This window comes from Ictidomys tridecemlineatus, chromosome 1 (genome assembly GCF_052094955.1).
Source record: "Ictidomys tridecemlineatus isolate mIctTri1 chromosome 1, mIctTri1.hap1, whole genome shotgun sequence".
In the NCBI taxonomy this organism is placed as follows: Eukaryota; Metazoa; Chordata; class Mammalia; order Rodentia; family Sciuridae; genus Ictidomys; species Ictidomys tridecemlineatus.
The window spans coordinates 213,895,868-213,921,148 of NC_135477.1; the positions used below are offsets into that span (position 1 = coordinate 213,895,868).

General features: G+C 34.2%; 1 protein-coding gene across 1 annotated transcript in view; it reads right to left on the reverse strand.

The window, feature by feature from the left end:
* Window positions 1-25,281, reverse strand: part of Rnf180 (ring finger protein 180) — a 206,816-nt gene that overhangs the window by 175,782 nt on the left and 5,753 nt on the right. Inside the window, 1 exon segment of the mRNA XM_078015963.1 lies at window positions 23,917-23,961. The gene's annotated coding sequence lies outside the window, so the exon portion shown is untranslated.

The window sequence follows — 25,281 nt, forward strand, 5'->3', positions numbered from 1 at the left end:
ATATTTCACACTTTGATTCAAGTGGGTTATGAACTCCCATTTTTACCCTGTATACAGATTGCAGAATCACATCAGTTACACTTCCATTGATTTACATATTGCCATACTAGTGTCTGTTGTATTCTGCTGCCTTTCCTATCTTCTACTATCCCCCCTCCCCTCCCCTCCCCTCTTCTCTCTCTACCCCCTCTACTGTAAATCATTTCTCCCCCTTATATTATTTTTCCCTTTCCCCTCACTTCCTCTTGTATGTAATTTTGTATAACAATAAGGGTCTCCTTCCATTTCCATGCAATTTCTCTTCTCTTTCCCTTTCCCTCCCACCTCTCATCCCTGTTTAATGTTAGTCTTCTTCTCATGCTTTTCTTCCCTACTCTGTTCTTAGTTACTCTCCTTATATCAAAGAAGACATTTGGCATTTGTTTTTTAGGGATTGGATAGCTTCACTTAGCATAATTTGCTCTAATGCCATCCGTTTCCCTCCAAATTCTATGATTTTGTCATTTTTTAATGCAGAGTAATACTCCATTGTGTATAAATGCCACATTTTTTTTATCCATTCATCTATTGAAGGGCATCTAGGTTGGTTCCACAGTCTAGCTATCATGAATTGTGCTGCTATGAACATCGATGTAGCAGTGTCCCTGTAGAATGCTCTTTTTAGGTCTTTAGGGAATAGACCCAGAAGGGGAATAGCTGGGTCAAATGGTGGTTCCATTCCCAGCTTTCCAAGAAATCTCCATACTGCTTCCCAAATTGGCTGCACCAATTTGGAGTCCCACCAACAATGTACAAGTGTACCCTTTTCCCCACATCCTCGCCAGCACTTGTTGTTGTTTGACTTCATAATGGCTGCCAATCTTACTGGAGTGAGATGGTATCTTAGGGTGGTTTTGATTTGCATTTCTCTGACTGCTAGAGATGGTGGGCATTTTTTCATGTACTTGTTGATTGATTGTATGTCCTCTTCTGAGAAGTGTCTGTTCAGGTCCTTGGCCCATTTGTTGATTGGGTTATTTATATAAGATAACAAATATAAATATTCTTATAAGCAGGGTGTTTTGAATAGCTACAGCATTACATTTTTATTTATTTATTTATTTATTTTAATTTTTAATTTTTTAGCTACAGGTGGACACAATATCTTTATTTTATTTTTATGTGGTGCTGAGGATTGAACCCAGTGCCTCACAGATGGTAGGCGAGTGCTCTACCTCTGAGCCACAATCCAGCCCTACAGCATTAAATTTTAAAAACAAAAAATATTTATTTAATTCTGTGAAAATTGGAAGTGCCAAATTTATAAACTGATGGCAAAAATCCTTTATCTTTAATTTAAACTTCTCTCATATATTGTACTCAGTTTACTACATCTAGCGATGTATGAAGTCAAATAAGATTTAGAATAGCTCCATCATTTTTTAATCTATTTTTCTACCTGAAATCTTATGTCAGTACCCTGACTTAGATCAACTGAGCTAATAGTTTCACATTACTATGTAAGAATTTCAAAATAGGTACAGTGTATTTAATAACTTGCCTGGTAATTGTTCAAGGCAATAGGTATGTAGCAATGTTAATTTATGAGGCTACCCATCAAGGCCTGCCAATTTTGCTGATCACATTTACTCATTTGCTTACTCTTTCATTTTTCTTCATACTACATGCTGGACAATTAGTCAAACTCAGGAAACATGAAGGTGAATAAAACTTGTGCCTTAGAGGTGCTCACTATACTATATACAGGTATAGAACATCAGAATCACTTCAGAACATCAGAGTCACTTCAGAAACTTTAAAAAAATAGTGATATCTAGGTTGTACTCCTAGAAATTTTGATTTGAGATAGGAAAGGGGATAGGAACAAGTACTTAAAAAAAAAACTCCCTAAGTAATTCTGTAGTGACAAACAAATAGTTAACTAAAATACAACAGCTACCAGGACTCTAAGTGAAGGAACATAGCCCATAATCAAGTTTAAAGAATTTAAGAATCTCTGGCTGGGAGGGCACAGCAAGTACCTCTTTCAGTCAATTAATCACGGATCTTCCAGCAGCTAAGCTACAGTCAATGACTCCATTGACTCATTTTAGAACCCATCTTATCCCAGTTTACCTCTCTATTTAAATTACAATCTCAATGGGTATCAAAAATTTTAACATGAAAATGTCCTGTCTTCTTCTTCTGTCATTGTTAAAGCACCTTCCCTCTTTACTTAACTTATTAAGCATTCCTCTTATCTTTCTTTATCCTCTTAACCTCTTTTATCCTCAGTTTACTTTTAAGTAGTGGTTCTCAGCCAGAAAGGAGACTGAAAGAAGTAATCAATCATGTCAGAATTAACTATGGAAAAATTCCATCTATGCCTAGCTCCCCCAACCTAAAGATACCTGGCCCCTCTCTGAGATCTTTCCATGTTCTTTTATAGTACAACTGTGTATAAGAAAGTAAAAAACAAACAAAAAAACCCTGTAGGTGTTTCCATTATATCTTCACTGAAAACTATACTGACACCTCTTCTGTATCAATAATTTTTTGTTTGGTTGTTGTTGTTGTTTTGGTACCAGGGAGTGAAACCAGGAGTGCTTAACCACTGAGCCATATCCCCAGTCCTTTTCATATTTTGTATATAGAGAGGGTCTTGCTAAGTTACTGAGGCTGGCTGAACTCCTCCTGCCTCAGCCTCCCAAGCCACTGGGATTACAGGCATATACCACCAGACCTGGATATATCAATTATTTTTTAAATCTCTATATTTAATTTTGATATTGTTCCAAAGATCGAGATCAATATTGTCCACTTCCAAATGCCAAATGTACACCTCTGCATGAATCTCTTTCAGAACTTTTGAACTGGCTGTTCATCCAGTAGAGATTTCTGCCTTTAAATAGGTGGCCACCAGCCACATGTGGATATCGAATGTCTGAAATGTAGCTAATCTTAAGAATGTACCGAATCTAATAATGTACAGTAAGCATAAAACATACACTGGATTCTGAAGAAAAATAATGCAAAATAGCACAATAATTTTTATATTAAATACACGTTGAAATGATAATATTTAATATACTAGTAAAATAAATTATAAAATCAATATCACCTGCTTCTTTTTGCTTTCTTAATGTGGCTTTACAGATAAGATTTACATTATATTCCAATTTGACAGCTCTATTCTAGACCTACTTGCCCCAGGTGCTTGTATGATGAGCTCCTTTCTCATCATTGAGATCTCAGCTAAATGTCTCCTCCATTCAACTGTGAGTTCCTAAAAAGTGCCATGATCTATTTATTTAATAGATAAATTAAATAAATTTTGTTCCAGGTACTATGTCTGATCTATTTATCAGACATAGTACCTGGAACAAAAAAAGACCCCCAACAAATGTTTATTACAGTCAGATGAACCAGATACGGCAATATTAACTATTAATCACTGTTAACTTTCCAATACCAAATGTTAATTATGTCTGGCCAATTAGTGAGATGAAACAAATAGGAAACATTTGGCAGTAGACAAGAGGACATTATTGTTTATACATAGTTGAGCATGAAAGGAGAACTGAAGGCTAATAGTGATCTACTTTTATGAGGACTGAAATAGCTCTGTCAGAGAACTTAAGCTGAAAGAAGAAGTCAAACATGGTAATTCAACCTACTAACAAAATGGCAGTCTTTGAACAGCATGCTTATGGACTGCAAACTCAATTCCATCCACTACTGAGCACCTTCGACAATACTATTGGTCTAAGGAAGAGAGAAAACTATATAAGAAAACAACTGAAACTGTTTTCTGAACTCTGTAATAACCAGAATTAAACAAAGTTTAGATAGCATATACCACATGGCTTTAATAACTCTAATCAGCAACAAAAGAACTGTTGAAGCAAACAGAGAAGTAACAAAGACGAGGTAATTTTAGAAAACAATACAATATAAAAATGTATTTATTACTCAGTACATTTGAGATGCCACACAATGCTCAGACATACTTGAACCTATTCTGCAGGGACTCTGGTTTTTTAGTCAACAAATGAGGATAACAAACAGTGAGACTGTGATACTTATGTTCATATAACTGCAACAGACCAGAAAAATAACATAACATGATGATTGATAAGGCCTAAGACATTCAGGCACCCTCATCTACTTTCCTCCCAAATCCTGTGACTCATATCTTATTCTAGTACTGATCATCAAGTTGGATACAAGTTATTTTTCTAAAATAGACAGCCCCCACCCCAACCCTTAAAGGCTAGCTCTTCCTATCTATGTCACAGTCTTTATCATGAAAACCTGATCTTCTTTTTAACCTTTTTTAAAAGTTATTGATAGACCTTTATTTATTTACTTATATGTGGTACTGAGAATCAAACCCAGTGCCTCACACATGCCAGGCAAATGCACTACCACTGAGCCACAATCCTAGTCCCGAAAATCTGATCTTCTTTATCACCTGTCCTACACTTGGTCATTTTAACCAAGTGATCTGCAAATAACTGTTTAATTTTCTTAATCTTGTTTGCATACATTTTTCCTCATACTGTACTTCCCTACCTACTTATACTGATGTTCCTTTCTGGCATTTCATTTTCTGAATGCACTGGGAATTTGGAAAACAATGTTTTGCTAAGATGTATCTCTTAAACACTAAAACATATCATTGGTATAATACTGGAAAAAAAATGAGATTTAAGATGGCAGATTAGAAGAAGCCTACAAGGCTAAGTTGCCCCATGACTCAGGATTCAATCACTGAAAATACTGCTTCTCAGTAAGATGCTGGGAATCTACTGGGACACTCTTAAATTCACTGAGTAGAAACTACTGCTGAGCTAAACCAAGCCAAAAGACAGTACACCTTGCTCCAGACACAAATTAATCACACTTAAACTTCAGCAATAATTTAATACAAGTAATAGAAAAGACAAAAACCCCAAATTAATGACCAGGTCCCAAGAAGGAACAGCTAAGGGGGGTTTCTAGGTCCCACTCATGGGCATCCACTCGTACAGCAAAAACAGATTAACACAAAAGCTATGAATACCACAACTAGGAGGGGTCTCAATCTAGATCACCCTCACAACCTTTGATAATTACAAAGTTGTTAAGAAGAGTAAACACAGAAGGTGAACCCCATATACCCTGCTATATACAACACAACTGCCAGGTCTACTAGATGGACCCCTATAGAAAAAGTAGAATCCTAAATCTCTGACACAATATACACTGTATAAAAATACATTAATCATCACCAAAGAACTAGTAGGAAAACTATACTACAAAACCTACTTGGAAATATATTGAAAAATTCATAACAACCTGATATCCTGAACACTTTGGCAAGAGAATATTGTGCTCTAGAAAGGCTCACACTTAAGAGTGGAAGAGAGATCCATCCCAAGAGATGCACAAATTAGGCAAAGTAGCAGTTTACAAAATCAATCTTTCCAATACTCCAATAATTAGGAGAAAAAAATCAGGAAGCAATCCCATTCATAATAGCCTCTAATAAAATAAAATAACTAGGAATAAATATAACCAAGGTGGTGAAAGATCTACAATAAAAATTATAGAACACAGGGGCTGGAGTTGTGACTCAATGGTAAAGCACTTGCCTTCCATGCATGGGGCACTGGGTTTTATCCTCATTAAATAAATAAAATAAAGGTATTGTGTCCATCTTTTTAAAAATTTTTATTTGTTATATATGACAACAGAATGCATTACAATTCATATTATACATATAGAGTACAATTTTTATGTCTCTGGTTGTACACAAAGTATAGTCACATCCTTCATGTCTTTATACATGTACTTAGGGTACCATCACATACTTCATACACATACTTAGGGTACCTTCCATGTTCATGGAGAGGCAGAATTAATATATGACCATCACATTCCACCATCTTTCCTACCCCTTTCCCCCCTCCCTTTTCTTCCCTTCCCTTTTCCTCTCTGTCCTATATAGAGTTCATTTAATCCTCCCACCCCCACCAGAACATCATAGTATGGATCAGCATCCTTAAATCAGAGAAATCATTCAGCATTCGGCTTTTGGGGATTGGCTAACTTCACTTAGCATTATATTCTCCAGTTTCATTCGTTTACTTGCAAATACCATGATTTTATTCTCTTTTAATGCTGAGTAATATTTCATTGTGTGTATGTGTGTGTATCTCACATTTTTGTTTATCCATTCATCTACTGAAGGGTATCGAGGTTGGTTCCACAATTTAGCTGTTGTAAATTGTGCTGCTAAAAACACTGATGTGGCTGTGTCCCTGTAGTAGGCTGTTTTTAAGTCCTTTGGGAATAGACTGAAGAGTGGGATAGCTGAGTCAAAAAAAAAAAAAATGGTAGTACCATTCCCAGTTTTCCAAGGATTCTCCATACTGCTTTCCATATTGGCTGCACCAATTTGCATTCCCACCAGCAATGTATGAGTGTGCCCACATCCTCCCTAACACTTATTGTTGTTTGAATTCTTAATAGCTGCCGTTCTGACTTAAGTGAGATGAAATCTTAGAGTAATTTTGATTTACATTTCTCTAATTGCTAGAGATATTGAACATTTTTTCATATATTTGTTGATTTATTGTATATCCTCTTCTGAGAAGTTCCTTGGCCCATTTATTGATTGGGTTATTTATTTATTTTGTTGTTTTGTTTTGTTTTGTGGTGTTAAGATTTTTGAGTTCTTTATATATTTTAGAGATCAGTGCTCTATCTGACGTGCATGTGGTAAGAATTTGTTCCCAATTAGCTGGCTCTCTATTCACCTCACTGATTGTTTCTTTTGCTGAGAAGAAGCTTTTTAGTTCGAAACCATCACATTTATTGATTCTTGGTATTAATTCTTGTGCTATAGAAGTCTTATTGAGGATGTTGGGGCCTAAGCCCACATGATGGAGATTTGGGTCTACTTTTTCTTCTATTAGGTTCAGGGTCTCTGGTTTAATTCCTAGGTCCTTGATCCATTTTGAGTTGAGTTTTGTGCATGGTGAGAGACAGGGGTTTAATTTCATTTTGTTGCATATGAATTTCCAGTTTTCCCAGTACCATTTGTTCAAGAGTCTTTTCTCCAATGTATATTTTTGGTGCTTTTGAAAATATAACTGTAATTATGTGGGTTAGTCTCTCTGTCCTCTATTCTGTACCATTGTTCTACAAGTCTATTTTCATGCCAATACCATACTGTTTTTGTTACCATTGCTTTATAGTATAGTTTAAGGTCTGGTATAGTGATGCCATCTGCTTCATTCTTCTTGCTAAGGATTGCTTTAGCTATTCTGGTTCTCTTACTTTTCCAGATGAATTTCATGACTGCTTTTTCTATTTCTATGAGGAATATCATTGGGATTTTGATTGGAATTACATTAAATATGTATAGTGCTTTTGTTAGTATGGTCATTTTGACAATATTAATTCTGTCTATCCAAGAACAAAGTAGATCTTTCCATCTTCTTAGGTCTTCTTTAATTTCGTTCTTTAGCGTTCTGTAGTTTTCATTGTAGAGGTCTTTCACCTCTTTCGTTAAGTTGATTCCAAAAAGAAAAACTATTGAACACTGAAGAAAAAAATTCATGAAGACACAAGAAGATGGAAAAACTTTCCATGTTCATGGATAGCCAGAATTAATATTGTTAAAATGGCCATATTCCCAAAAGCAATCATTTTTAATGCAATCCCCTTTAAGATATCAATGACATTCTTCATAGAAGTAGGAAAAAAAACAGTCCTAAATTTCATTTGGAAGAATAAAAGACCCAGAATAACAAAAGCAATCCTAAGCCAAAAAAGCAATGCTAGGGTCATCATAATACCTGACTTCAAATTATACTACAAAATGATCACGGTGCTGACATAAAAAAAACAGAAACATGGTCCATTGAAACAGAATAGAAGACACAGAGACAAAAACACACAGATAAAATCATATGATCCTTCACAAAGATGCTAAAAACATACACACTGGCAAAAAGATAGCCTTTTTAACAAATAGTACTGGGAAAATGGGTTATCCATATGAGGAAGAATGACATTAAATTCTTATCTCTCACCCTGTACAAAAAGTCAACTTAAAGTGGATCAAAGACCTAGAAGTTAGACCAGAAACTATGCAAATCCTAAAAAATGTAGGGTAACACAACATATTGATGCAGATAATGACTTTCTCAGTAGGACCCCTAAAACTCAGGAAATAATACCAAGAACTAATAACTGGAATGGCATCAAATTTAAAATCTTTGAACAGCAAAGGAAACAATTAAGAATATGAAGCGAGAACATATCAAATGGAGAAAAATATTTGCTAGCTACTCTTCTGACAAAGAATTAAGATTCGGAATATATAAAAAACTCAAAAAAAAAAGACCCCACACAGAAAAGTTAAATAACACAATTAATAAGTGAGCAAATGAACTAAACAGACTCTTCTCAAAAAAAAGAAATTCAAATGGCCAACAGATAGATGAATAAAATGTTGAACATATTTAGCAACTAGGGAAAGAAAACTCAGAAACACACTGAGATTTCATCTCACTCAGAATAGCATCCATCAAGAATACAAACAACAATAAATTCTAGAGAGAATGTGGTGGAAAAGGAACACATTTACACTGTTGGTGGGATTAGTACAACCACTATGGAAATCAGTATGAAGCTTCCTCAGAAGACCAGGGATGGAGCCCCCATATGGCCCAGTTATACCACTCCTTCGCATTTATTCTATAGAATCTAAACCAGCATACTATATAGCAATATCTGCATGCCCATGTTTATAGTAGCACAATTCACAATAGCTAAACTAAAGAACCAGTCTAGGTGTCTGTCAATGGATGGACAGATAAAGAAAATGTGGTAAATATAACAATTGATTTTACCAAGCAATAAAAAGAATGAAATTATGTCATTTTCAGGAAAATGGATGGAACTTGAGTACATTATGTTAAGTGAGGTAAGTCAAACTCTCAAAGTCTAGGGTCATATGTTTTCTCTCATATGTGGAAGCTAGAGAGGAAAAAGGAAAAGAAATGTGGGATTATTGAATCCCATGAGATCATTAGAGAAAAGGAACCAAGGGAAAGAAAGAAAGAAGAAAATACCGAAAAATGATATTGTCCAAATTATATCATTATATTGTGTGCATTTATGAATACATAACATATTTTCCCATTATATACAATTACAAAATACCAATAAAAAATGAGGAAAATGAGAAAAAAACTGACATTTGTTAATATTACCATCAACCTCAGCAAAAAAAAATGTTCTTTAATTATTGGGCAGTAGCCAAGGTCAAAGTGGTGAATATAAGGTTTTAAAAATACTTTTTCATTTAAAGTTCCAATTTATCACTTGTAACAAATACTATGAAGTATCACATCTGAATACATATCAATCTTTCAAGTAAAAATGATTTGAAACAAAAAACGGTGCCACACTGGCACAGCTCTCAACTAAAACAATAGAGCAGGGCTTTTCCCCAAGACTCAACAGATTTTTGGCAGATTGCAGAGGTACTTTATATGTTTTTGTCTCTTTTATTTTTCACAAAAAAGACCTAAAAGACATGTATTAAAGAGTTAAAATTTAACAAAATCTATAATATTTGTTTCAATAAATGTTGTTTCAAAATTCTTAACTGAACGTGTGTAGCAGTATAGAATAAAATGATCACTAGTGTAGTTCACTGCCATTGTCTTGATTTAGCTAAGGGACCAATAGTTTCTCCCATTATTGTTTTTATATTATTAGTACAAATGTCACCACAGTGAAAAAGACAAATAATATCCTGATATTACCAAAAGAATGATTTCTGAATGGGTCTTGGAGACAGCAAGGTTCACAGACCACATTTTGAAAATAGCTACTTGGTGCAAAAAAGTGAATTATGCAAGTCTTATTGCCACTGAGATGCATCCCTAGTCCTTTTAATTTTGAGATAGGGTCTCACTAAATTGCCAAGGCTGACCTAGAATTTGAGATTCTTCTGCCTCAGCTTCCTGAATCACTAGAACTACAGGCATGTACCACTGTACCCAACTAAACCAAAATAATTTTAAAAACTGAAATACAACTCAAGTAATTTATCCAACCCCCAACCCCCACAAAATTGGAAGGCATATTGGCACAAATGATATAACAGGAAAATTCTGCCAAGAATGGGAAGCCCCTAAGATAATTGTATAAAGTTAGTATGATTTTGACATAGAAAATACAAAAATATATATAACTTGACAAGCAAATATAAAACCAGACAAGAATAAAAAAAAGACCTATTTATAGATGCTAAAATCTTAAATAATATATTAGCCAGCAGACTCCATAAATAAATTAAAATAACAATAAATTTTGAACAAGAAAAGTTATATTCAGTAATTCAAAGATGATTCAAAAATATAAAAGAAATCTATTCAATATATTCAATACACTAGAAAAGACTCATGCTTATCCTTAAAGATGCAATGACAACATCAGTATGAAGCTTAATTGTGAGTAAAAAAAAATAACATTTAAATACTCAAGAAAAGGAAGGAAACTTCCTTAACCTGATAGAGGGAGTTTATCAAAAACTAGCAACGAAACTACTGAATGGTGAAACTTTGCAAGCATTCCATGAAAATCAGGAAAAAAACAATGATGCTTAGTATTCGCTCTACTATCTAGTTGTGTCAGAACTCCTAGATAATCAAAGAAGAAAAGTAAATAAAAGGTCTAAAGATTGGAATGGTTATCAGTGTAAAATAAACTAACAGTCTGTTATACATGATACCATTTTTCTTTCTTAGGCTGACAATGTTTCCATTTTGTTAGAAACTATAATCATGATGGTAAGCAAGCATGTTCCTTTATGCTGAGGCACTGATGAGAAAATGTCTGAATAAACAATACTTACATAATACTACACACATACACACACACACACACACACACACACACACACAACACACACTCATACCCTTTGATGTAGAATTTATTTTCCCTTACTGCGTAGAAGGTGTTGAATAACTATTTGTTCATTAAGATGATTTTTATTTCAATTACATTATTTTCCTAAATTAAAATGTTTGTGGCATAAAATGTTTAAATTCAACTTTCAGGTTTACATTCAATACTTTCAGTATTTATTAATCAGCCAAAAGACACCCTACCCTCAATGTAATTTCACTAGTTTATATAGTAAAAATACAATCAAAGAAAACATTTTCCTATGTGGATCTCCTAAGTTGAAGGAGAAATTGTCCTCCTCATAGAAATCTGCCAACAAACAATGTTAAATTAAAAAGTAAGCTAATGTGATAAGGTTCTGTGGTACTAGAAATACCTAATTCCTCACCCCTGACCCCATACCATGAACTGAACCCAGGGGCGCTTTACTATGTAACTAAGCTATGCACCAATCCTTTATATTTACTAACTTTGAGACAAGGGCTTGCTAAATTGCTGAGGCTCACATTGAATTTACAATCCTCTTGCCTCAGCCTCTGGAGTAGCTGAGATTACAGGTGTGTGCAACTACATCCAGCTACAAATACCCTAATTTCTAACATACTATCAGTTTTTTGTTCTGGGTAATGGTTATATGGGTGTGTTCATTGAAAATTCATTATGCTATACATTTATGATCTGCTCATTTTTCTGTGAATATATATATATATATGTATATAAAATATGAACTTTGGTTAATAATAATGAATCAATAATCATTCATAAATTATAACAAGTGTACCACACTAATATAAGATGTTGATAACAGAAATTGTATAGGGGATGAGGGAGGGTTCCATATTTTCTGTACAGAATAAAAATGGGAGGTTTTTATGCTCAATTTTTCTGTTAACCTGAAACTTCTAAAAATAGTCTATTAACTTAGAAATCTAATTACTTCACTGTGTAATAATAGCAGTAATACTCAAAATTATTAATATTCATTAATAAAAAAGAAAAAGTTTAATTTTATTTTGGATAATTATATAATTCAAAATAGTCCTCCTTTGAAATTTGATATCAACACTGGTTTTCTAAATGTAAGAAATATTCTATCTTGCCAGCAAAGTATCTGTACTAGTCTGGTTGGGCTACAATATTAATGGAACACCACAAACTAGGTGGCTTAAACATTAGAATTTTTTTTTCCCTCACAGTTCTGAAGGCTCAAAGTCCGAAACCAAAATGTCAGTAGGGTTGTTTTCTGGTGTCTCTTTTTCTTCTTATAAGAACAAAAGTCCTATCAGAGTAATGTCCTATCCTTTCGATCTCATGTAACCTTAATTACCTCCTTAAGGGCCCTATCTCCAAATACAGTCACATCAAGGATTAGGACTGAAACATATGAGAGAAGGAGAGCAATCAATCATATTCCTTCCTCTGGTACCCAAAATTCATGTCCTTTTCACAAACAAAAACATTCTGCCCCATCTCAATAGCCCCATAAGTCTTAACCTATGCCAGCATCAATTCCAAGCCAAAATTGCTCTCCAGCTATGAAACTCTGAAAAACATACAAGTCAAGTGCTTCTAAAATACAATGGTTGGATATGTACTTTGTAGTCTATTTAAAAAGAAAAAGAACAAAACAAAAAGAAGAAAGGGGTAACTCTTAAGCAAGTTCAAAATCCAGCAAGGAAATTTTCATTAGATATTAATTAAGTCTCAAGCTCTTGGGCTTATGAGCCCACTGTGACAACAGCCTTTTTTTCTGCATATATGAAGACGGCAGCACAGCTTTCTTAGTTCTAGGTAGCCACTGTGTAGTGTGGCTACAGATGGAAGCAGCCTGGTCTCCTGAAATGAAGAAGAAACTCTGAAACTAACGAGACAACCCTCTAGAGCCTGTGAAAACACTGGCAGTTCTGCCAATCTCAGAAACATCCTTGGAATTGCTCTTTCCTTTTCTTGAAAGATCAGGAATGTTTGTAGCCAGACAGGTCTACTGTCCTATTCTGTAGAATCCCATAAGTCTGAAAGCCTTCCTTTATTTAGTTTCATGTGTCCTCTTTAATCCAAACTGATCAGTAGCTCTGTTGGTATAATTCCATATCTATTCCTGGTTTCTGCTGATATGGCTGATTAAATGGTGGGTAATCTCTTTCCTGGAGAGATTGCCCAACCACACACTGTGTTCTTTCCAGAACAAGTTTTACAATACAACTACGCAGAGAATTTTACAAATCCTAATTTTGGATTATTTTTAGCTTAACAATTCCTTATACAATTCATCTCTTTCTTCTCAGATTTCATCATACTCAGTAGAGAGAAATAAGGCCATAACTTCAACACTTTGCTTAAAAATCTCTGCAAAAGCTGGGAGCAGTGATGCACACCTATAATCCCAGCAATTTAGGAGGCTAAAGCAGGAGGATCACAAGTTTGAATACAGCCTGAGCAATTTAGTGAGACCCTGTCTCAAAATAAAAAATAAAAAAGGCTGCGAATGTAGCTCAATGGTAGAGTGCCCCTGGGTTCAATCTCTAGTACTACATATATAAACAAACAAAAACAAACAAAAAACCTGCGAAAAATCCAATGTCATTACTCATAAGTTCTAGTATACACAATACACTAGAACACCATTATGCCAAGTTTTGTGCCAATTTATAACAAGTACTGCCTTTTCCCCAAGTTTCCATAGCACATTCCTCATTTCATCTGAAGACTTGACCAGAATCACCTTTAATTCCTTATTTCTACCAAAAAATTCCCTGAAGGCAATCTAAATTTTTCCTTAACAGATGTGTCAAATTCTTATAGCCTCCACACATCATTTAATTATAAAGACATTTCCATATTTTTAGGTCCTCATTACAGCAGAATCCCAGTTCACAGTATAAAAATCTGAATTATTGTTCTCAGGCTGCCATAACCCAATACCATAGATTGAGTGGATTATACAAAAAAGAAGAAAATCATTTTCTCACAGTTTAAGTATGAAAGTTCAAGATTAAGCTACTGACAGGATTTATTTCTGGTGAGGTGTCTCTTCCTGCCCTAGAATTGGCTGCCTTCTGGTTAGGTGGGACCTCACATGGCTTTTCTTTGTACACCTGTTTTGGTGGCGGCTCCTTCTCCTCCTTCTTCTTATGACATTAGTCATATTGGATAATGGTCCACCTTTAAAAATGCATTTAACTTTAATTATCTCCTTAAAGGCTTTATCTTCAAATATAGTAACATCAGGAGTTAGGACTTGAATATATGGATGGGGGGTTGTGTACAATTCAGTTCATAATAGTACATACAGAAACCATATCAGTCCTCTCAATTTGGACATTAGTATAATACCCATGTTTTGTTGTGTGTCTTTTCTATTATACTTCATGTATAAAATAATGTCATGGCATAAAGGAGAAAAATATTAAATTTGGAATTTCTCAAAAAGAAAAAAATCACCTGTGAACAATGACCAAAAAAAAAAAATCAAAAAGTGAAATGACCAAAGAATTTGGAATTCCCTCATCATTTATCAGTATTTCTTTTAAAACTGTGATAAGATAAAAAGCCAAGTGAGATAAAGGAGTAAATGTATGAAAAAAGCAATGCATACCTATGTGGAAAATAAAATGCTTAAATGATTTAGCTAACTCAGACCATCAGAGCAATATTATTTCTAAATTTTGGTGTTATTCTTTTTCTTTTTCTTTTTTAGTGCTGGGGATTGAACCCAGGGTCCCACATGCCACACAAGTACTCTACTTCTGAACTACACGGTCTCATTAAGTTCCCAAAGCTGGCTTTAAATTTGTGATTCTCCTGCCTCAGCCTCTTTTTTTTTTTTAAAGTCTTTTTTTTTTTAAATAGAGAGAGAGAGAGAGAGAGAGATTTATTTTCTAGTTCTTGGCGGACACAACATCTTTGTTGGTATGTGGTGCTGAGGATCGAACCTGGGCCGCAGGCATGCCAGGCGAGCGCGCTACCGCTTGAGCCACATCCCCAGCCCTGCCTCAGCCTCTTGAGTCATGATGCATACCACTGTGTTCGGCTTCATTCTTTTTTCTCTTAAACTTAAATTACCATCTTGAATTAAAAATGTGTATCTACTTTTTTTTTTAAATTCATGAGCACCATGATAGATTTGTAGCCATTAGACTGTGGCATATTCAATTACCTGGAGGTTGTATTATTGGAAGTGCTTCAGTAAGTTATGTCCTATAAAATGGGAAGAAATATCCCTTTTATAAATATTAACAAATAGTATTTATTAAGGTAAGGGAAATATTATTATGTAGTACACAGGAACCTTTGAAGTAATTCATAACTGCTTTGTAGAAGTGGACTTAGGAACCAGTGACTGTTCACATGGACATAACATCATATGTAGTAACTGTTGGGAATGAGCTGCACAGACATTAATTATTTTATAAAATTGATAGCATGTCAGTATTTCTTGCTAATGTTGAATCCTCCTCCTGAGCACAGAATAACTGAAATAAAAATAACCCAAATCCAAGCAGGCCACAGCAAAGAAGTACTAACAACTTTGCAATCAGTGTTATGTGAAGCAAAGATAAAAATGAGTGAGTTTTAAAAAACACAAACTTCTAGATTTGTTTCTGAATCATTTAAAAATGCATCAGGATACAAAAAGTAATCCTATGTTAAGTAGAAATGAAAATAGCTTTTTAAAGTTAAAACTAGATTCCTGTGGAATTTACATGCCTTCTTTAGTTCAATATTTCTTGCACATGTATTATTTAGTGAAAGCTACCTTGTAATCCAGGATCCCTTTTATATTAGCTTTCAATCTTTGTCAAGGATATAAGATACTTTATCTATACAAATAGGAGACTGGATCAGGTTATTTCCAAAATGTCAGTTCTATGATACCAGGATTAGCAGCTGCCGTAATCATATTGGAAACTTCTAATTTATTAATCCTAAATCATGAATTATAGAGACCTCAATCTTCAATAATCATTACTGTTATACAGTTCTGAGTTTGAAAATGATAAAGTTTAAATAGGTCTACATACTTTGGTGTTCACATTCATAAACATTTTTCTTTAAAAGTAACCAATTTTGTTGATTAAAAATATTTCAATACAGAACTATTTTATCTCCATCTATCTACTTCTCACCATCCTTATTTCTGTTTCTGCCTTCCTGGGCATTGATGAGTTCTTAGGCATTATGCAATTGATACCCAGACATAATAAGAAAAATTAATAGGACTCTGACACTATAGTAATAACCAGATGCTTCCTACTCTGATTCTTAAGCTACACACTTCAACTGAAGCTGAGCACCACTTTTTTTTTTCCCCAGGGGTAGATGGGTATTGAACCCAGGAGCACTTAAGCAAGCCAGCCAGGGTCTTGCCAAGGTGCTTAGGGCCTTGCTAAGTTACTGAGGCTGGCTGTAAACTTGTGATCTTCCTCTCGCAGTCTCCTGAGCTGCTGGAATGAGTACCACTTCCTAAATTGCCTATTCCCCCACACTCCAAACATACACACACACACACACACACACACACACACACACACACACACACCACAACTCAAGTACTTAGTCTTAAAAGCCCTCTGCTATCTTTCAGATTAAGTCACTCCTTCAGGAATTGTAAAATAGCACTGAAGCAACACAAACATTTTGCAAGTTCTATATCCTGGTTATAGATCTGTCCATTTTAACTGCTACTATCCTTTGGTAAAGGAGGAATAAATTTTAAAGATGAGTGAAACTGATAGTAGGACCCATATACTCACTTCTCACATACTACCTTTTATGCTGAAAATAAAAGAAATCACATACAAAATTAATAAAGTTGAATATAATACTGAAATATACATTTCCAAAAGGTGCATGTGTATTTGTATTTATACATGACTCTTAGAAATCACTATATATGATGACACTACATGCTTTTTTTCCAAGGAACAGTTCTAGTCATTTTTGAAGATTTTTTTTCTGAAATAGGATCTTGCCATTTTGCCTAAGTTGGTCTCAAACAATACCCACTTCAGCCTCCATAGTAGCTGGGACTACAAGAATGCACCAATCCACCATGCCTCACTATTTTTGTAAACTCTTAAGCAACCCAGGACACATCTAAATATCATTTTAATAAAGATGTCAACAATATTTCTAATTAGACCAAACAGAACAAATAAGAAAAAAGAATAAAGAAAATCAAATCAAGTGATTTTTTTTCCAGTTAATTTTTTAAAAATAAATTTTTAGTTGTAGCTGGACACAATAACTTTATTTTATTTCACTTTTATATGATGCTGAGGATCAAACTCAGTGCCTCACATGTGCTAGGCAAGGGCTCTACCACTGTGCCACAACCCCAGCCCTTTCCAGTTAATTTTAAGTTGTATTTTAAGGTTACAAATATTGATTCATCCAGTAGATTTGCTAACTATTTTTCAGTGAATACAAAGAATAATATAGAAAGGTACTGTGAAAGCACATAAGTGGGTAAAGGAGGTTCTAAGACAGTTGGATGGGAGAGAGTAGATGAAAAGGGAAACATCTAAGTGAAGACTTGAGCCTGGGGTCAAATGAAGCCTTCTTTCCCCATCTATTTCTCAGGCTGACTGCTTAGAAGAGATAAGGGCTAAAATATATTTAAGTGAAATATGTTTAAGTGAATATTATTAATATTATTTAATAATACACTAGAAAACATGGCTTTAACCAAAAGTTAATAAATACTGTCTTACTTTTATTAGATGGATATATTGTTTTTGATGACCAAGAATCAAGAAAAGATGCATATCAGAAGATGATAGCAGAAATAAGCACACTGACCTGGCTTCAAATGCTTTCTTCTTCAGGGCAAAGGAACAATGTCACAGAGTGACTCTTTTTGGATATAGAACAGTTCACTAGGTTACCTTGAAAATATTTTTGGCTCCCAAAACATTGCTAAATAATAGAAACAAAAAAGAAGTATCTTTTATATATCTCCCAATACATAAAGCAATGATATGAAACCAAGGGACTTAGGTTAGTTTACTTATTTATCCTACCAGCTTCCCCCAAAAGAGGGTTTTAAGCTCCTAGCACTTTTACTGTTCATTCTATTTTACCTCAATGGTCTTTACCTTTGGGTTCATCTGTCCTTAGCTTCTTTTAGTACTTATGTCACTGAGCCACTATGTATCAAACCAATGTATACATCTATTTCTTCCTCTACTTATAAACTCTCAGAAGAAGGGTGTAAGCAGTATCTCAAAGTCTTTATGATACTGGTGGTGGGGCATGCCTGTAATCCCAGCAGCTCAAGAGGCTGAGACAGGAGGATCACAAGTTCAAAGCCAGCCTCAGCAACAGCAAGGTGCTAAGCAATTCAGTGAGACCCTGTCTCTAAATATAAATACAAAGTAGGGTTGGGGATGTGACTTGGTGTCAAGTGCCCATGAGTTCAATCCCTAGTACCATTAAAAAAAGTCTTTATGATCCCTGGAATACTACAGATGTATTGTATGTGACTATATATGTTGCTGAATTGAATCAGAGGTAACTAGAGCTACTATTCTTTCTTTGGGCACTGAAAGAAATCTCACGCATATCAGGTGTAAACCACATTCTACATTTCATTTAAATTCACCTATGAGCCAAATTGTATATCAAGCTGAATCACATAAGGAAAACATCCAATTCAGAGATTAAATTATGATTTGTATTGTCATATGAGTCTGGCTTAATCAAAATGCTTGTCGTAGTTCACAATGTGCTTTTATAAGATTCTGCCCCCTCCCCAGTAAAACCTTAATGGTACTCATTATTACTTAAAATTACAAAGGAAAATGGAATATGGTAACACTTTCAAAATGGATTACTAGATTTTGTTTTAAATAAAATGCTGAATTTAAATGGTAATGAAAACTAACTATTTTATCAGACACACTCAACTATGATGGAAAAACATTGCTACAGAAATACAACCAAGACAAATCTTTGAACAGGGTGACAGCAAGGAAGGTAGTAAATATCTATCAATACTGGATATATATAAAAGGTATATCAACAGAATTCCCAGATCAATAGGATGTGGAGTCTAACTAAGAGAAGTCAAAAAGGGCACAATGTTTTTTGTCATGAACCAACTGTAAGGATGGGATGGATGTTGACTGATACAGAGAAAGCTGTGGGTAGAACAGAAGAGGTAGATCCAAGAGTTTAGTTTTTGGATATATTAAGGTTTGAAATGTCTGATCAGGGGGTTTGAATATGGGATAGTTTGCTAAAGACATGTAAATGGATACAACTTATAAAGCTGTGAGTTCACATAAATTTTCTAAGGATATAAATTTCCTCTCAGTTATGTCCATCACATTCATTCATTTCCTCATGGATTTTGTAATTTTGGAGATGAACTCATCTGTACTGTAAGTGTAGTATGGGACCTTTTTTGAGGACAAATACTTCCTTGCCAGCTCTTTCAAAAGGTAAAATGTAGGAGAATTTCTATTATAAAATTTTTATTTTAGACACATTATAAACAGTAAGCAAATATGAGATCTCAACAATAGAAATTGTGGGTCTAGTCATCAAGGTTTTCCTTTATGAAAACTTGAAACATTTTATTCTCTATACTGAAGGTATAAACCTTGAAAATATAAAATAGATCATTATTCCCTGCTCTCTTAAGGGGCTTCTCTGTCCTCTGCTGACCAAGCAGCTGTCCATGATCTGCCCCTAGCTGGCCACAACAAGAAAAGGAGAACATGGAAGCAGCAACCAGTTCCAAGGTAAAACTTCATGGTTCTATATTCAGTCTTGATCAGCTTTCATATGATATCAGATGTACTCTCCTTTAGCCATCCTAAAAATAAAAGTGTCAAATAAATTCACAGAGTTCACAAAACTGCATACATTGCTATCTTATCATATGAATGTTGGTGGTCTTTTTCATTTTTAAACTTTGTTTTGCTTTTCTGTACTTTTCATCTTTTCTTTTGAAATCCATATCAAGACCTACACAATATACTGTCATTTATTGTTTGTTTTTGTAAACTTCTACTTGCCAGCAACTGCTTCTGCAGATAACTACTCTAAAGAGTCCTTTAGCATAGATCTCCATGAAACTCAGTGAATACTATTAGATGGTTACTCTAAGAAGAAAAATTGGCTTATATACTAAAACATCTCCATCTCATCTGTACTAGTTGTTTCTTCTGTCTTCTCATTAAGTAAAGTCCTTAGAGACCACTGAAGTATGTAGCGTTTCGCTTGCCTTCTTTAAATGTTTCCAGACATTAAAGTTTTCTACACTATGAACAGTTAGTCATGACTCTTTGTAAATCTAACACCTATAGTTTTACAATAAAACTTTCTAAGGTGATTGGTGAAGATTCCCTCATAACAATTATTCTGTGAAGTTTCTTTAAAGTTATTTTTTGAAAATCACATTCTTTAACAAAGTAGCAATTGTACTGCCCTCACATAAAATCTTACAAGGAACCCCAAAATGCCCACCAGAAAAAAAAATGGAGAGGTTAAATACTCTAGTATGTACAGAAACTCTGAAGCAGACTGAACACCACTGACACAAAATATACTACTCATGAAACTACCATCAATCAGGCTATGAAATTAAAGTAGCATTATAATTTCTTTCAATAATAAATCTTCCTTTGTTCTATAGCATTCCTGAAGTTTCATTTTAGATTGCCTTATTTCTTTTTTTCCCTCTACAAGTTCAATCACAAAGAGTTCTACCCAGACTTGTTGTTATACAGGTTGAAGAAATTACCCATGTTCACTTTACTGCCTACCTGCTTAGAACTAAGTCCAAAGCCTATTTATATACAGAGTATTTAGGTTATCATGACCTGGTTCTCCCTTTCTGCTCTACTCTTCAGAGCAGCATCTTGTATTCCATTTACTGCCTACCTGTTTCCCTGGGAGAGGAACTGATATAACATAATAAAAAGCTAATTGTAATTGCTCATGTACCATCACCAGGGTTCTTTATGTCTCAGGTCTCCAGATGGTCTGTAGTACAATACATGCTACAAGTTCCCCTACTGCATAGTAGCTTCCTAGAATTTTCTGGAATCACAGGAAGTAAAAGATAATTCATCAATTCCTGCCTTAAAAAGAAGTATCTGAAAGGTAGAAAGGAATGTCTGTCCAATTTGCTGGCTGGTCGAGGTCCTATGTATGAAGGAATTGACTACAGGGACAGAATAAAGCCTCTTAGCCTGTATTTATCAAACAGTCTGCATCACAAGGAAAGGATGGGATATGCAGATGCACTGATATAGAGAAATTCCTTTCAACCTAGGGCCATTTGTTTCTTAGTGAAGATCATTTCCTTCTGAATATTTATTTTATATAGATATATAGATATTCAGAATATAAATATATGTATATGTGTATATACATATATGTATATATTTATGCATATATTTATGTATATGTTAAAAAGACACATCTTCTAAAAGATAAAACATTACATAAATATATATTTTATACATAAATATGCACAAACATATTTTATATTATTTATAAAATACATTATATAATGGTGAGTTTTCATTTTATTCTACATCTACACAAGAATTTAATGAAAAAATGAGAAAAGACTATATTGGAGGCTACTAGTTGAATGCCAGTTTTGAACTGGGAGACTTTTTAAAAAATATATACATTTTTTAAAATTAATAATTTTATGTATTCCAAAGAGAAACTAGGTGGCATTTTAATTTCTTTACTTACTCATGTGTGCTCTACTTTATCTAGAAAGAAGTTTTGAAAGGTAGAAAACTGCAAACCTAAGGAAGACCAAGAGTGTGACTACATGCAGGGTCAGAAAACTGTTCCAAAAAACGGAGTATAATGATTGATAAACTGAAATATTGAGAATACTTTTAATTTCAGTATAAGAAGAGACAGAATTAATAGATCACCCAAAAACTGAAAGAAATGTGTACATATGGGCAAATGGTTAGTATGTACAATTAATCCTACAACATAAATTTTTCAACAGTAGAAAGGATATGAAAATGCAGTTCCTCAAAGAGGAAACCCAGATGGCCAGCAATCACATTAAAGGTGTTGAACTTTCCAGAAATCAAGAACATTAAAATTAAAACATACCACTTCACACCCATGATACTAGAAAGTTACAACTAAGTATGAGCATTTTATAAAACAATTTGTACAGATTTGGTAAGGGAATTGCAGTTCTACTTCTAGGCTTATAGGTATATAAAGAAACAATATACCATATAGGAATGTTCATTTTGGCAACACTTTGTAGTAATAGCAAAAAAAATGGAAACAATGAAAGTGTGTATCAATAGATTTGATAAGTTATTTGTGTTCATTCATAAAATAATAAATATAGCAATAAAACTTAATTAAAACCATGAATATCTAGAAAATACTCAAAATTATTTTGGGCAGATTAAAAATAAGATGCTGAAATACACCTAAAGTTTGAATATTGTATAGTTATAGACATTTTAAAGCATGTGAAACAATGTTACATTTTGTTCAGTGATACATGCATATGTAGTAAAACCATAAAAACATTCATGGGAAAAAGGGACTTAAGGGGACTTACACCTGATCTGCATTTTTCTCTTAAAAAGTCAGAATAAATTGTAAGATGTTAATGATTTTAAAGCTAAGTGTAGATATGAGTGTTTAGTATATCATTCTCTACATATATTTGAACTGGTCTATATTTTTTAAAAAAAAACTTAAATTTTATCCTATTGGAAATACAATAGAAACTACATTTTATATCCCTTTGTGACTCTGAAGAAGATAATTCAATGTTCTCCAACATTTGTTGTCAAACTAAGGCATTTGTCAATGTGAAAAATATAAAACATTTATTTTGCTTTTAAGAGTAATAAAGCAGCCTTAGATTTCCATTTAATTCTGAAATGCTAAAAAATAACAGATATAGTGAGGGAAAAGGGGTTGCCACCACAACGTCAAAATAACTGCCCGTGCAAGGAGTTCTCCTTGTACATTGGAACAACTGAAAGTTTTTAAAAGAAAGTACAGATGCTCAGGATTTTTCCTAAACTTGTTTGAGTTAGAATTCTGCATTGAGACAGCACATACCAAAACTAAAAATGGCACAAAAAGTGAGCAACTCTGATTCAGACAAATCATGTAGTTGGAATACCAAAGGGATAGTTTGCTAATGTGGTTCATTCTAAGATTTATGTAGCCTCTCTATACACAGTACAAGACATAGGTGGAAAAAAAACTCTCAGAAAACATTTAATAATACTATACAAGCTAATGTCACAAAAAATTGGGGATAGTAGTGCCAGTTCATATGATTAATCATAAAATAAAGTGTTCTTGGATGTTGGTAATGTAATTACACTAGGAAAAAAAACAGGCTTATCTTTTACAAAATAAAGACAACATAAAAAGTTTGCACATTATAATCAACACACACTCTGGATGATGTGATAATGGTGCTGAATATTCTTTTTTTTTTTTCCCAGCTGGATATACTGTCCAGCTCATCTACCTTGCTCTAATTTCCAGGAGACTGATTTTTAGAATGCAGTAATAGAGGTCCCTATGGTTTGGATATGTGATGTCTCTCCCCCATACCACCATCAAAGCTCTTGTGTTAATGAAGGAATGACTGAGGAGGTGAGATGACTGGATTGTGAGAGCTTTTACCTAATCAGTCTGTTTTAGTTTGAATGGACTAAATGCTAACTGTAGGCACGGGGAGTGTAGCTAGCGGAGGTAGGTTACTAGAAGCATGTCCTGGAAAGGTATATCTTCAGAGCACCTCCTGTCCCTGATTCCTAGCTGCCATATCCAGAACAGATTCCCTCTACCAAGCCCTTCTGTCATGATGTGTTGCCTCATCCTGGGCCTGGAGCAATGGACATGTCCAACCATGAAAGAAAATAAACTTTTCCTCCTCTAAATTATTTTTGCAGGTATTTCAATCACAGTCATGAAAAGCTGACTCACATATTTGCCTTCTGGCTCCAAATTTGATTTGCCAGTGGGAAATACCTGCAGTAAATCAGAAGAAAGCAAAACTTCAAGATCACAGGCCGGAATTCTAGAGAGACTATGTTCTACACAGAGCTACCTTTTCTGGGTTTCAATAATAATCTCCATCTCTTGCCCCTTCAGGCCCAGAGATAAAATTGTCCCCTTGATTTCTAGCCCTAGGGTGCTTCACCATCCATTGTCAGTTTATTTTAATCCGTATACATTTTTCTAAATTAAACTCATCTCAAGTACCTCACTTGAGCCATCTATTTTTCTATCTGAACAGTTTAAAATAATTATGAAGTACAAATTACACCTCATATATAAGTACCAAATTTCTTCTGTAGATCTAATCTTATGAGCTGATACATACAAAGCTGAAATATATATATATATATATATATATATATATATATCTACTATTATATGATATATATATATGTGTGTGTGTTGTATGTGTGTGTGTATATATATACACATATACATGATATATCTACTATTCTAGGTGCTGTATATGGTACAAGGGAGAAATATATGGCAGGGACATGATTTGTTTGTGCTTTTCAGGGTATGAAAATGTGTGTGGACAAAAAGTTTAAAATGAAAATAAATTAAATAATCAAAATCACGGAAAGTAAATAACAAATATAACTATTGGGTAAATTGAAAACAAGAAGCAAGAAATAGGGAGTCAGGGAAGGCTTTGTGGAGAAAGTGGTACTTCCAGCTAGGTTGTAAAAGATAAGAGAGGATTCAAGTAGCATTAGTCAGGTAGAGTAGAGAGAAAAGGGTATTTTGAGGAAGGAAAATAAATAAACCAAAAAGCTAAGATGCGAAAGAGTATGGTTGCTTGGTTAGCAAGAAGTATAATTCTTGACTTGAGCAGGGGAAGCTTTATTTCTGACTCTACAATCTCATGAGTTCTAAGTCCAGCAGGTTCAGCTATATAAATATTTAATATACAATTTATGTATATCCCAGAAGACAAATGGCATGTGAAACAACAGATTCTATCTCAAAACCATTTTTTTCCATTTTTTAAATTTGTTCTAATTAGTTACACATGACAGCAGATAGCACTTCAGTTCATTGTACACAAATGGAACACAGCTTTTCATTTCTCTGGTAGTATATGATGTAGAATTCCACCATATGTGCAGTCATACATGTACCTAGGGTAATGAAGTCCATCTCATTCCATTCCACCATCTTTCTTACCCCTGTGTCCCCTTCCATCCCCTCCCCTCTCTCTTCTTTGCCCAAAGTTCCTCCATTCCCGCCCGCCATTATGGAACAGCATCCACTTAACAGAGAGAACATTCGGCCTTTGGCTTTTTG